The sequence below is a fragment of the Rhinoraja longicauda genome, chromosome 10 (genome assembly GCF_053455715.1).
Source record: "Rhinoraja longicauda isolate Sanriku21f chromosome 10, sRhiLon1.1, whole genome shotgun sequence".
NCBI lineage: Eukaryota > Metazoa > Chordata > Chondrichthyes > Rajiformes > Arhynchobatidae > Rhinoraja > Rhinoraja longicauda.
In genome coordinates, this window is record NC_135962.1 from 15,256,158 (window position 1) to 15,268,476 (window position 12,319).

A 12,319-nucleotide genomic window follows, 5' to 3' on the forward strand; every position below is an offset into this window, starting at 1 on the left:
GCTCCCAATAGGTATTGGGAGAAGTGGATACAGAAGACAAATGTCACAGCAAAACTGAAAGGCCAATTTATGTAGTTATTTTCTTTAATGAACAATCACATGCAGGAATATCATGGTCAAGAGTTATACCAATGAGGTGACCCCTCCCACTTCCTCCAAACCAGAGGCGTAGCTATGGGCACTCGCATGGGCCCTAGCTATGCCTGCCTCTTTGTCGGGTACGTCGAACAATCCCTGTTCTCACCTTCCACCCCACCAGCCAGCGGATCCAACAAATCATCCGCCAACATTTCCGTCACCTACAACGGGACCCCACCACTGGCCACATCTTCCCATCCCCTCCCCTTTCTGTGTTCCGCAGAGACCGCTCACTCCGTAACTCCCTGGTTCACCCATCCCTTCTTACCCAAACCACCCCATCCCCGGGCACTTTCCCCTGCAACCGCACTTTTACCTCCCCCCTCAACTCCATCCAAGGACCAAAACAGTCTTTCCAGGTGAAACAGAGGTTCATCTGCACCTCCTCCAACCTCATCTATTGCATCCGCTGCTCTAGATGTTAACTTCTTTACATCGGCGAAACCAAACGCAGGCTCGGCGATCACTTCGCTCAACACCTTCGTTCAGTCCGCCTTAACCAACCTGATCTCCCGGTAGCTGAGCACTTCAACTCCCCCTCCCACTCCCAGTCTGACCTTTCTGTCATGGGCCTCCTCCAGTGCCATAGTGAGGCCCACTGGAAATTGGAGGACAGCACCTCATATTTCGCCTGGGCAGCTTGCAGCCCAGCGGTATGAACATTGACTTCTCCAACTTTAGATAGTTCCTCTGTCCCTCTCTTCCCCTCCCCCTTCCCAGATCTCCCTCTATCTTCCTGTCTCCACCTATATCCTTCCTTTGTGCTGCCCCCCTGACATCAGTCTGAAGAAGGGTCTCAACCCGAAACGTCACCCATTCCTTCTCTCCTGAGATGCTGCTTGACCTGCTGAGTTACTCCAGCATTTTGTGAATAAATACCTTCGATTTGTACCAGCATCTGCAGTTATTTTCTTACAATACCAATGAGGTTGATTTGCTTTTTCAGGTTGAACATGGCTAATCTGTATCTTAATTCCATCTATCTGTAAACATTGTGTAAACTTGGCCAACAAAATTCTTCAGGGAGGAAGTTCAAAAATGTCACCATCCTTTGTGGGACTAAGTGTTTCCTGATATCAAAACTGAACAACCTAGTTCTAATTTTAAGATCACATCCTTTTGTTTTGAACTCATTTCACCACAGGAAATAGATCTCTCTATTTACACCATCACTTCCTTCAATCAATTTAAATCAGATTACCTGTTAATCTTATGCACATAAGAAAATTGATGTCTAATCTATTCAAATTTCCTTCAAATTTTAACAGGTTTAACAGTAACATTCTGATGAATCTGCTTTCTACTTTCGTCTCATAATCATGCATTAGAACATTCACGTTATTGAAAATGGGCCAGATTATGTTGCGGCCCAATTCTTTGACCTCTGCTCACCTCCAGCATCTGTGCCACAGGCAGAGCATCAGAACATAATGGAATAGGGCCAGAGGTGAAAAAATACTCCTTTTTCCAAAGTGCTCTGTAGGATATTTTGTCATTAAAAAACCCCATCAAAATATTGGGAAAATTCTGTGCAGAATTATGTTTTCCAGGAAAAAGTGACCAAATTGCACTAATGAGCTTTCACAAGCAGTAAATTGCTACTTGTCCTTCAATTGACCTCTGCCTGATCCCTATTCTTGCCCTACAACTGACTTGCTTAGTTGGAATGGTACATATTTGATCATATCATAAAGTTACATTCTGATCAAATGAAGCCTAGATTTTCATGCCGCAGAAATGCACATCGTACTTTTGAAAGCATTTAACAGAACAGGTGTTGTGTTGAAGTCACAGAGTCTCAGCAATTTCTCAACAGTCAATGAGCTTACCTTTGCAAAATAAAAATTGCTGAGAAAGTTGCCATAGATTAGAAAGAAAGCTGGAGGCTACAGTATCTGACAGCACACTTGCATGTTGACATATTATGTAACTAAACAGCTTTAATAGTCAAAAAGAGGCAGAACTGTAGGAGGACGTGACTTGCATGGTTACCAGCTGTTCCTGTCTGGATGAGTCTGAGCCGGTTCCAACAACAGTGATGCTAGCTGCTCAAATGGAAAAGATTGAGAGTGACTGGCAAGAATCATAGCTTCCATTAATAATGGTACATCATCTACTTCATTGAACATTAGATTTGACAAGAAAATGATGTGAATATGGATGAAGACATGGCTTCCAACTGTTTAAATCCTTTCAGAATATACTTACACTGCTATTTTTGTACAGCATTTGCAATTGAATCAACTACAAAAAAAACATACTGTAATTGTACACTCTTTGCAAAGATGGATCCCTAAAGATTGAGCACAAATAATCAGAATTAAAGGAATTACAAGTCTGAGTCCTATTTTGATAAATTTACATAAGCTATGATGAACCACCAGAAATAGCGGAAAATAGACTGGTAGAGTAATACAGTAGAAAACAGGCCCTTCAGCCCAACTCAACCATGCTGACCAATATGCCCTTCCAAGATAGCCCATTTACATGCACTTGCCCAATATCCGCTTCAATCTTCTCTGTCCATGTAGCCATGCCGTTGAAATGTTGCGATTGTTTCGGCGCCAATCACGTGCTCTGGCAACTCGTTCCATATACACACACCCTCTGTGTGACGAAGTTGCCGCTCAGGTCTTTATTGTCTTTCCCCTCGTACTATTAACCTTTATCTTTTCGTTTTTATACATATTCCTTGAAAAAACAAACAAAACAGGTGCATTCATCTTACCTATGGCCTTTATGAACGTATACACTTCTATAAAGTAAACTATCAGTCCTAGGAATAAAGACCAAGCTTGCCGAACATCGCTCTATATCTCAGGCCCTTGAGTCTAGACAACATTCTCGTAAATCTTAGACACAGGAAACTGCAGATGCTGGGGGTTTTTTTAAAACACAAAGTGCGAGAGTAACATAGCGGGTCAGGCAGCGCCTCTGGAGTACATGTATAGGTGACATTTCAGAATGGGACCCTCTTCAATCTGATTGTACTAAGGGGGGATGAAAGCTGGAAGAGAGGTGGACGGGAAAAAGTCTGGCAAATAATAGGTGGATCCCCTTCCACCTATGTTCCTTACTCTGGCTTCACAATTCACGCCTCTACAATTCTTATCTCCTTATCTCATACTTTTTTCTTTGCATCTCTCGCCTTTGTCCAACCATCTGCCAGTTATATACTCCCTCACCCGAATCACCTATTACTTCCCTGACTTTGTCCTGTTCCCACCTCTCTTCCCCTCCCCCCACCCCCCACTATAATCAGTCTCAAGAATGATCCTGACCCAAAATGTATCCTATCCATGTTCTCCAAAGATGTTGCCTGACTTGCTAGGTTATCCACCACTTTGAGTTCTTTGCACCTTTACCAGCTTAATGGCATCCTTCCCGCAGCAGGGTAACCGAAACTGAACATAATACACCAAGTGTGGCCTCGCCATTGTCTAGTACAACTACAACATAACAAAAATGTTGAGTAGAGCAATCATTGAGCCTTTTAAGTATCATAATACAGAAGCATAGACACAATAGGGACAGGAGATAACAAAAAAAAAGAAAAAATATAGCAGTAAGATTCCTTGAAAAACTATGAAAAAATACCTTTGCCAGCCCCTAATTAATCCTTCAACTATTACTGTCTGGTAAATGCTCAGCATATATTATTACACACAATTGCGCAAGTTACATAATTGAGTGAAGTTTCCAAGATACCAAATTCCTCCGTTGAATGATAACGCTTTTTCAATTATGGAAGCATTTCAGAGAACTTTTCATGAATTAATAACAAAATACCATATCTTCAATTTCCTCCCAGAGGAAGGGAAGAAGGGAGAAAATGTTATGCTGCAGTAATTACCAGTGTGGCTTGTGAGGTAAATGAAGATAGAATTGCACATTGGAGATATGGGAAGTGATCTCAGGGATTGGATGGAAAGTATGTTATTGGGGCAGAGAGGAAAGAGCTTTGTTTGACAGCTGTCTAAATTGTACTCGGTCTGTCATTGAAGACTCAAGATGGAAATTTCTGCATTCCCCAGCACTGAAATTCTCACTTTGAAAAGGATCAGCCTTTATTTTAGAACTTGATCTTAAAATAGCACGACTAGTTTGTACAAATTTTCTTTCATAAAAATTATGCAGTTATCACTTACAACGATGATTAGAGCATTCAAGCTGATCCAACTTGAATGATTTTCAATAGCACCAACATGTAAGTCATGTGGACTTTATAGCCTAGACATTTCATTCTGCTTCTGTCATGACTTTTGCTTATAATTGTCACAAATAATATTTATAGTGCTACATGAGAATGCATCAGAGTGAAAAAAAAAATACCCCCATCCAAGCCATCTGAATTCCTTGGAGCTTTTGAATCATTTAAGGATCTATCTGCTGAGCGAGCTCATTTACAGATATTTCAATGGCTTAGAAGCAACAAATTTTCTGTTTTTCCACACCTAGTGGTATGCACACACACAGGGTAAATCTGACTGAGAACCTAAGGGTGCAGCTGAAGTAAAACAGAGGTGATACTTTTCAAAGCCAGTGGAGAGTTTCCATGATTTCCACGTCTGGCAACATTTCCTTCATCATTCTGGTTATTGGTTCTTACATTTCCTGAACAGCAATGACCATCATATTTAGTAAAGCTTCTGCTGCATCAACATGAGAACTGCAAGGAATATGAAAGTATGAAAAAATCTCTGACCTTTGGGCAGACCTTTGTCCAGTCATAAAATCACCACAGCATATAATAGACCTTTCTGCTCCTTGGTCCCATGACTACTCTTGGAAAAATGTCAACCGATTAATTACATTCCCTATCTCTTTCTCTTTTCATAAAAATCCTTTTTTTTTTAACATAAATAGTTACTGGCACGGATATTCAGTCAAATTGTGCTGTTTTCTTCAGCACTGCGCAAGGGAAGGTTGGTTATTTCTGGGACAGAGTGCAACCTTGACCATTTCTGATTCAAACCATGCCACTCCAGAAATTGAAGTAGACATATCCAGTTGCAAAATGCAATTACAATAATGAATATTCTACATCAAACACTTAGTTTATCTTATTTGTGGACTTGGCCAGAAAATTAGGACATATTGTTCTGATCCATGCCCATTGTTGGGCACTCCTGCAGCCCTGGATTTTCATTGTGTTGTTTTCTTTGAGCAGCACAATTTTAAGCAGGTGCCTGCTCAGCATTGGAAGCTTGACTCAAAAAGGTCCCATTTGAGGTAACTTACTAACCTGCTCTTTCTACCAGTGGTAGAGTTACTGCCTTACAGCGCCAGAGACTAGGATTCCATCCTGACTACGGGTGCTGTCTATACAGAGTTTGTATGTTCTCCCCGTGACCGTGTTGGTTTACCCCGGGTGCTCTGGTTTCCTCTCACACTCCAAAGATGTACTGGCTTGTAGGCAAATTGGCTAGGTATAATTGTAAATTGCCCCTAGTGTGTGTACGATAATGTTAGTGTACGGGAATTGCTGGTCGGCACGGACTCGGTGGGCCGAAGGGCCTGTTTCCTCACTCTATCTCGAAACAAAAATAAACTAAACAGAGATGCTGCCTAACCCGCTGAATTACTCTTGCATTTTGTGTCGACATTTGGTATAAACCAGCATGTGCAGTTTCTTCCTACACACCTTGACACATGCTTATTTATTTCCACCGCACATTAAGTCTGTTTTTACTGGCATCTCCTCAAGGAAATTGTAACTCCTCATTTACTGTATTGAATACCCTCATAATTTTGAACTTTACTCGGTAGTATTTTATAGTTGTTCCTGGTAAAATACTACAAGATGATGAATGGGATTGAAGATACAACTGATGCTGAGAGTGGTTGGGAGGTTTAGTGCAGAAGACTGGCAAATCAATGGCTAGGCTAGATTTTGCCTTCCTTCCTGTCATCTCCCTTGTTGTCAGAATCATCATTCACATTTTCATTATCATGCCAATGGAAGTCATTGCACTCCAATGAATAGCTGAAAGAGCAGACTCAAACAACACTTCTGACTTTCAACAGTGCAACTAATTTACTGTTGGAGTAAATGCTATGCAGACCATCTCCTGCAAACTCTGGACCGACAAAATCAACTTTCCCAATATTTAAAAGTTGAAATTTTTTGCTTTGTAATACTCTGCATGAATTAAAGTATAAAGGAATGCAATTATTTCCATCGCTGTGTATTGTTAGAGAGAATAAGTATTTCATTTGACTTAAGACTTTAGAGATACAGCACGGAAACAGGTTCTTCGGCCCATTAAGTCTGCGCTTGCCAGCAGTCACCCTGTACATTATCCTACACACTCGGGACAATTGACTATTTTTTACCAAAGCCAATTAACTTATAAACCTTTACGTCCTTGGGGTGTGGGAGGAAGCTGGAGCACCCAGAGAAAACCCACACGGTCACAGGAAGAACGTACAAACTCTGTACAGCCGGTAGTCACGTTTGAACACTACCGCCACGCCACTGTGCCACCTAAGAGAATATGTATTTTATTTGTTGATAGAATTCCTGCCACAGACTCAGAAAGTTCAAGCCTTCTTGCTCAATACAGCCTGCAGGCACCATAATGAATCCATTACTGGGTTGGCAGCATAACGTATTCTCATTTAGATGGCTGGACGTCCCATTTTAAGTTCACTCTGACTGCAGATAGCAGGGAAGGCTTATGAGGAGAAAATGACTGCAACAATGACAAGAATAAGGATCACAGTGCAGGTATTACATATTATCTTGATGTAAGCAAATGACAAGGGAAGCTCTTTGGCAAGGCTATGGCTATCAATTTAGAGGTTGAGACGTTATGTTATGATTGTACAATATGTTGGTGAGGCCGCACTTGGAATATTGTGTTATGGTGGAACAATGACATTAAGCTGGAAAGAGTGCAGAGCAGATTTACGAGGATGTTGCCATGACCTGAGGGCCTGAGCTTTTGGTTGGGACTTTAATCCTTGGAGGGCAGACAGCTGAGGGTTGATCTTAGGGAGGTGTAGAGAATCATGAGAGCAATAGATATAGTGAACACACAGAGACTTTTACCCAGAGTAGGGGAGTCAAGACCAGAGGACATAGGTTTAAGCGAGAGGGAAATATATAATAGGAACTTGAGGGGAAACCTTTTCACACAGAAGGTGGTGAGCGTATGGAATGCAGGTACAATAACAACGTTTAATAGACATTGGGACAGCTATATGGGCAGGAAAGGTTTCAAGGGTCATGAGTTAAACGCAGGGTAATGGGACTTATTTAGGGGGCATCTTGGTTGGCAAGGATGAGTTGGCTCAAAGGGTCTGTTTCTGCACTCTATGACTTTATGATTCCAACCACTTGCCTAAGAATTTGTGTTTTGGTACCATGCAGTATAATGATTAGACCATAGTGTGTTGAAAAAGAGGTGGTGGTCCACTGCTGAAGTCAAATCCTAAATGGTAGATAAAGCCATAGTAGATCTCACACTCAAATTTACCAATATTCTCCACCGTGTTCCTATCTGACATTAGGCTGCAAAGGATAATATTCTCCTCCATCTGATAGTTGGTTTCAGTATGGCAAAAAAAAGACGTGACTCGGACATAGGCAATGTCAGGCATGCGGCATTGGCTGACAGACATAAATATCTAGGAGTAGGCAAGAACTGCAGATCTTCCCGACCCCTTCACCGCTGCCGCCGACCTTCCCGACCCCTTCACCGCCGCCCACGCCCTCCCCGGCCATCCGCTGACCGAGCTGACCGTCACTTACCCGGACTCCAGGTCCCCGCGGGCCTCCCCCTGCGACCGTGCTGACCCGTGCCGCTCCACCGCCCAGCAACAGGTCGCAACCGTCGCTGTACCCGGCCCCCGGGACCAACAACAGGCTGCAGCTCCACCCGGCCCACACACACCGCGCTGGGCCCACAGCCCCCACCAGGCACAGCCCCTCAGCACTGCTGGGTCCTACTGCCCACCCCCTACTACAGGTAACTGCAGCAGGGGTTCCACTGGGTCTCCCCCTTCCCCCTCCAGCCAGGCGACCCCCAGTACTCCCCACATCGGTCCTCATGCCCCCCTCTTCCCAGCTAACACACCACCCCCCCACCATACATCCCCTCCACCTGCCCCCCTGCCTCCATCCGACCCCAACCCCACCATTGCCGGGTGTTCACCATCCCCCCTGACCTCCCCCTTTCAGACACCGAATGGTCGGTCCTCAGCAGAGGCCTTACCTTTGTTCCCCTCCGCCCCACATCAACGAGTTCCACGTCCGCCATGACGTGGAGCTCTTCTTCCGCCGCCTCCGCCTCCGAGCCTTTTACCATGGTAAGGAGTCCCGACCCCCCACTGATGACCCCTTCTCCCGTCTCCAACGGACCCCCTCCACTTTTACCCCCCAGTATGGCCAACTACCCTCACTAGAACTTTTTTATCTCAAACTGCCGGCGTGACATCAGCCGCCTCAAATTCTCCACTCCCCTGACTAACTCCAACCTCTCCCTTCCTGAACGTGCAGCCCTCCACTCACTCCGCAACAACCCGGACTTAATAATTAAACCCGCTGACAAGGGAGGGGCTGTGGTAGTCTGGCGTGCTGACCTCTACCGCACCGAGGCCAGACGACAACTATCAGACACCTCTTCCTACCTATCCCTGGACCATGACCCCACCGATAAACACCAGACCTTTATCAGCAGCACCATCACCGACCTCATCACCTCCGGCGATCTACCCCTCAGTGCCTCCAATCTCATAGTTCCCCAGCCCCGCACGGCCCGATTCTACCTCCTACCCAAAATCCACAAACACAACTGTCCCGGCAGACCCATTGTCTCTGCCTGCTCATGCCCCACCGAACTTATCTCTACCTACCTCGACTCCATCCTATCCCCCCTGGTTAAATCCCTCCCCACCTACGTCCAAGACACCTCACACGCTCTCCATCTCCTGGATAATTTCCGGTTCCCAGGCCCCCACTCCCTCATTTTCACCATGGATGTCCAGTCACTCTACACTTCCATCCCCCACAAGGATGGTCTCGAAGCCCTCCGTTTCTTCCTCGACCATAGAACCAGCCAATCCCCATCGACCAACACTCTCCTCCGCCTAGCAGAGCTGGTTCTTACCCTCAACAACTTCTCCTTTGACTCCTCCCACTTCCTCCAAACCAGAGGCGTAGCTATGGGCACTCGCATGGGCCCTAGCTACGCCTGCCTCTATGTCGGGTACGTCGAACAATCCCTGTTCCAGACGTACACTGGCCCCATCCCCGAACTCTACCTCCGCTACATCGATGACTGCATTGGTGCTACCTCTTGCACCCATGCAGAACTCACTGACTTCATACACTTCACCTTCAATTTCCATCCTGCCCTTAAATATACCTGGACTATCTCTGACATCTCCCTCCCGTTTCTGGACCTCACCATCTCCATCACAGGGGAAAAACTAGTGACGGACATTTACTACAAGCCCACCGACTCGCACAGCTATCTGGACTACACTTCTTCCCACCCGGTCCCCTGCAAAAAGTCTATCCCCTACTCCCAATTCCTCCGTCTACGCCGCATCTGCGCCCGGGATGAGGTGTTTCAGACTAGGGCTTCCGAGATGTCCTCGTTTTTCAGAAAACGGGGCTTCCCCTCCTCCATTATAGATGAGGCTCTCACTAGGGTCTCTTCTACATCCCACAGCTCCGCTCGTGCTCCCCCTCCCCCCACTCGCAACAAGGACAGGATCCCCCTCATTCTCACCTTCCACCCCACCAGCCAGCGGATCCAACATATCATCCACCAACATTTCCGTCACCTACAACAGGACCCCACCACTGGCCATATCTTCCCATCCCCTCCCCTCTCTGCGTTCCGCAGAGACCGTTCCCTCCGCAACTCCCTGGTCCACTCGTCCCTTCCTACCCAAACCACCCTAACCCCGGGCACTTTCCCTTGCAACCGCACGAGATGCAACACCTGTCCCTTTACCTCCCCCCTCAACTCCATCAAAGGACCCAAACAGTCTTTCCAGGTGAGACAGAGGTTCACCTGCACCTCCTCCAACCTCATCTATTGCATCCGCTGCTCTAGATGTCAACTTATTTATATCGGCGAAACCAAGCGCAGGCTCGGCGATCGCTTCGCTGAACACCTGCGCTCGGTCCGCATTAACGCAACTGATCTCCCAGTGGCCCAGCACTTTAACTCCCCCTCCCATTCCCAGTCTGACCTCTCTGTCATGGGCCTCCTCCAGTGCCATAGTGAGGCCCGCCGGTAATTGGAGGAGCAGCACCTCATATTTCGCCTGGGCAGTTTGCGGCCCGGTGGTATGAACGTCGACTTCTCCAACTTCAGATAGCTCCTCTGTCGCTCCCTTCCCCTCCTCCTTCCCAGATCTCCCTCTATCTTCCTGTCTCCACCTATATCCTTCCTTTGTCCCACCCCCGACATCAGTCTGAAGAAGGGTCTTGACCCGAAACGTCACCCATTCCTTCTCTCCCGAGATGCTGCCTGACCTGCTGAGTTACTCCAGCATTTTGTGAATAAATCGATTTGTACCAGCATCTGCAGTTATTTTCTTATAAGAACTGCAGATGCTGGTTTAAATCGAAGGTAGACACAAAATGCTGGAGTAACTCAGCGGGACAGGCAGCATCTCTGGTGAGAAGGAATGGGTGAAGTTTCGGGTCGAGACCCTTCTTCATTGAGTCTGAAGAAGGGTCTCAACCCGAAACGTCACCCATTCCTTCTCTCCAAAGATGCTGCCTGTCCCACTGAGCTATTCCAGCATTGTGTGTCTACCTTAGACATAAATATCTCCTCTCTAGTATTTACATTAGAAATTCAGTATGAGGGAAAATTGCAGTAATGAACTCTGCACTATTATTCCTAATTATTATTCATTTTATGGTAGATAGCTAAAACTGATTCATTTATTTTAGGTAAGTAATTTTCCGGACTTTAACACATGTAGATACAAAATTAAATACTGATAGCAATAGAAAGGTAAATCACACAGTTTATCAAACGGCTGGCCAATCTGCAATGCCAACTTTATGCCTGGCAGTAGGTTGAAAATTTACCTGTCAGATCCCAGTGGATTGAATCAATACTATGATGCATTATTTTCATTTGCTCTTCAGTCTGGCATCATTACCAAATCTAATGATAAAATAGGTTAGTATAATGAATCAATCTAATAATAAGATGGATCAGTACAATTAACAAAGCTCATCGTAATGTAGATAATGACCAATAAATCTATTGATAAAACTGGCAGACTGATCCATTCCTTGTAAAATTTCATGTTGTTTGAATTAGTATCAAGATGATATGAATACTTGAAAACAATTGTTATCCAAATAATTCTGTTTTGTTTACAAATGCAGGGCAACACTGTATGAATTCTATTAAAATAGATCCTTGCATAATATGCCATTTGTGTTAAATGATACACAGCTCACCTGTCTCTTCCCAATCGACTAATAGACACCTGAACTCTGACCCAATTTCCCCAAACAAAAATTAATAAGCTTGACAAAGACTTTTTTCTTGACCATCAGTGCAAACAAATGACATCTGCTATTGAATGATATAGGATTCTTCAGGAGTGCTCAGTTTCTCCAAAATAATGAATAGCTTTCCAAAAATAATATCAACTGAAAAATTAACACTCATCTGGCAGATACACCATCTGTACAGTCCTACAGGGAACACGTCTGTTGGAACACGATACCTCCACCCTGAGACCAGGTATTGAATGCAAACTGCCTGAAGCTCTCCTCACTGTGCTGTCTGTTGAACTTCCATGTTCCCAGTTATCAATCAGCAGAAGTAATTCATTTTTAATTTTTCAAGTGCTGAGCATTTTTTGGAAAACTACAAAGATTCTCAGAATAACATCTCCAAGCCACTGGCACAAACCCATTGCAATAATGTGGAATGTTACTTGTTCTGTCAATATAAACCAGGCCTCCAACCTCATCTATTGCATCCGCTGCTCTAGATGTCAACTTATCTATATCGGCGAAACCAAGCGCAGGCTCGGCGATCGCTTCGCTGAACACCAGCGCTCGGTCCGCATTAACGCAACTGATCTCCCGGTAGCCCAGCACTTTAACTCCCCCTCCCATTCCCAGTCTGACCTCTCTGTCATGGGCCTCCTCCAGTGCCATAGTGAGGCCCGCCGGAAATTGGAGGAG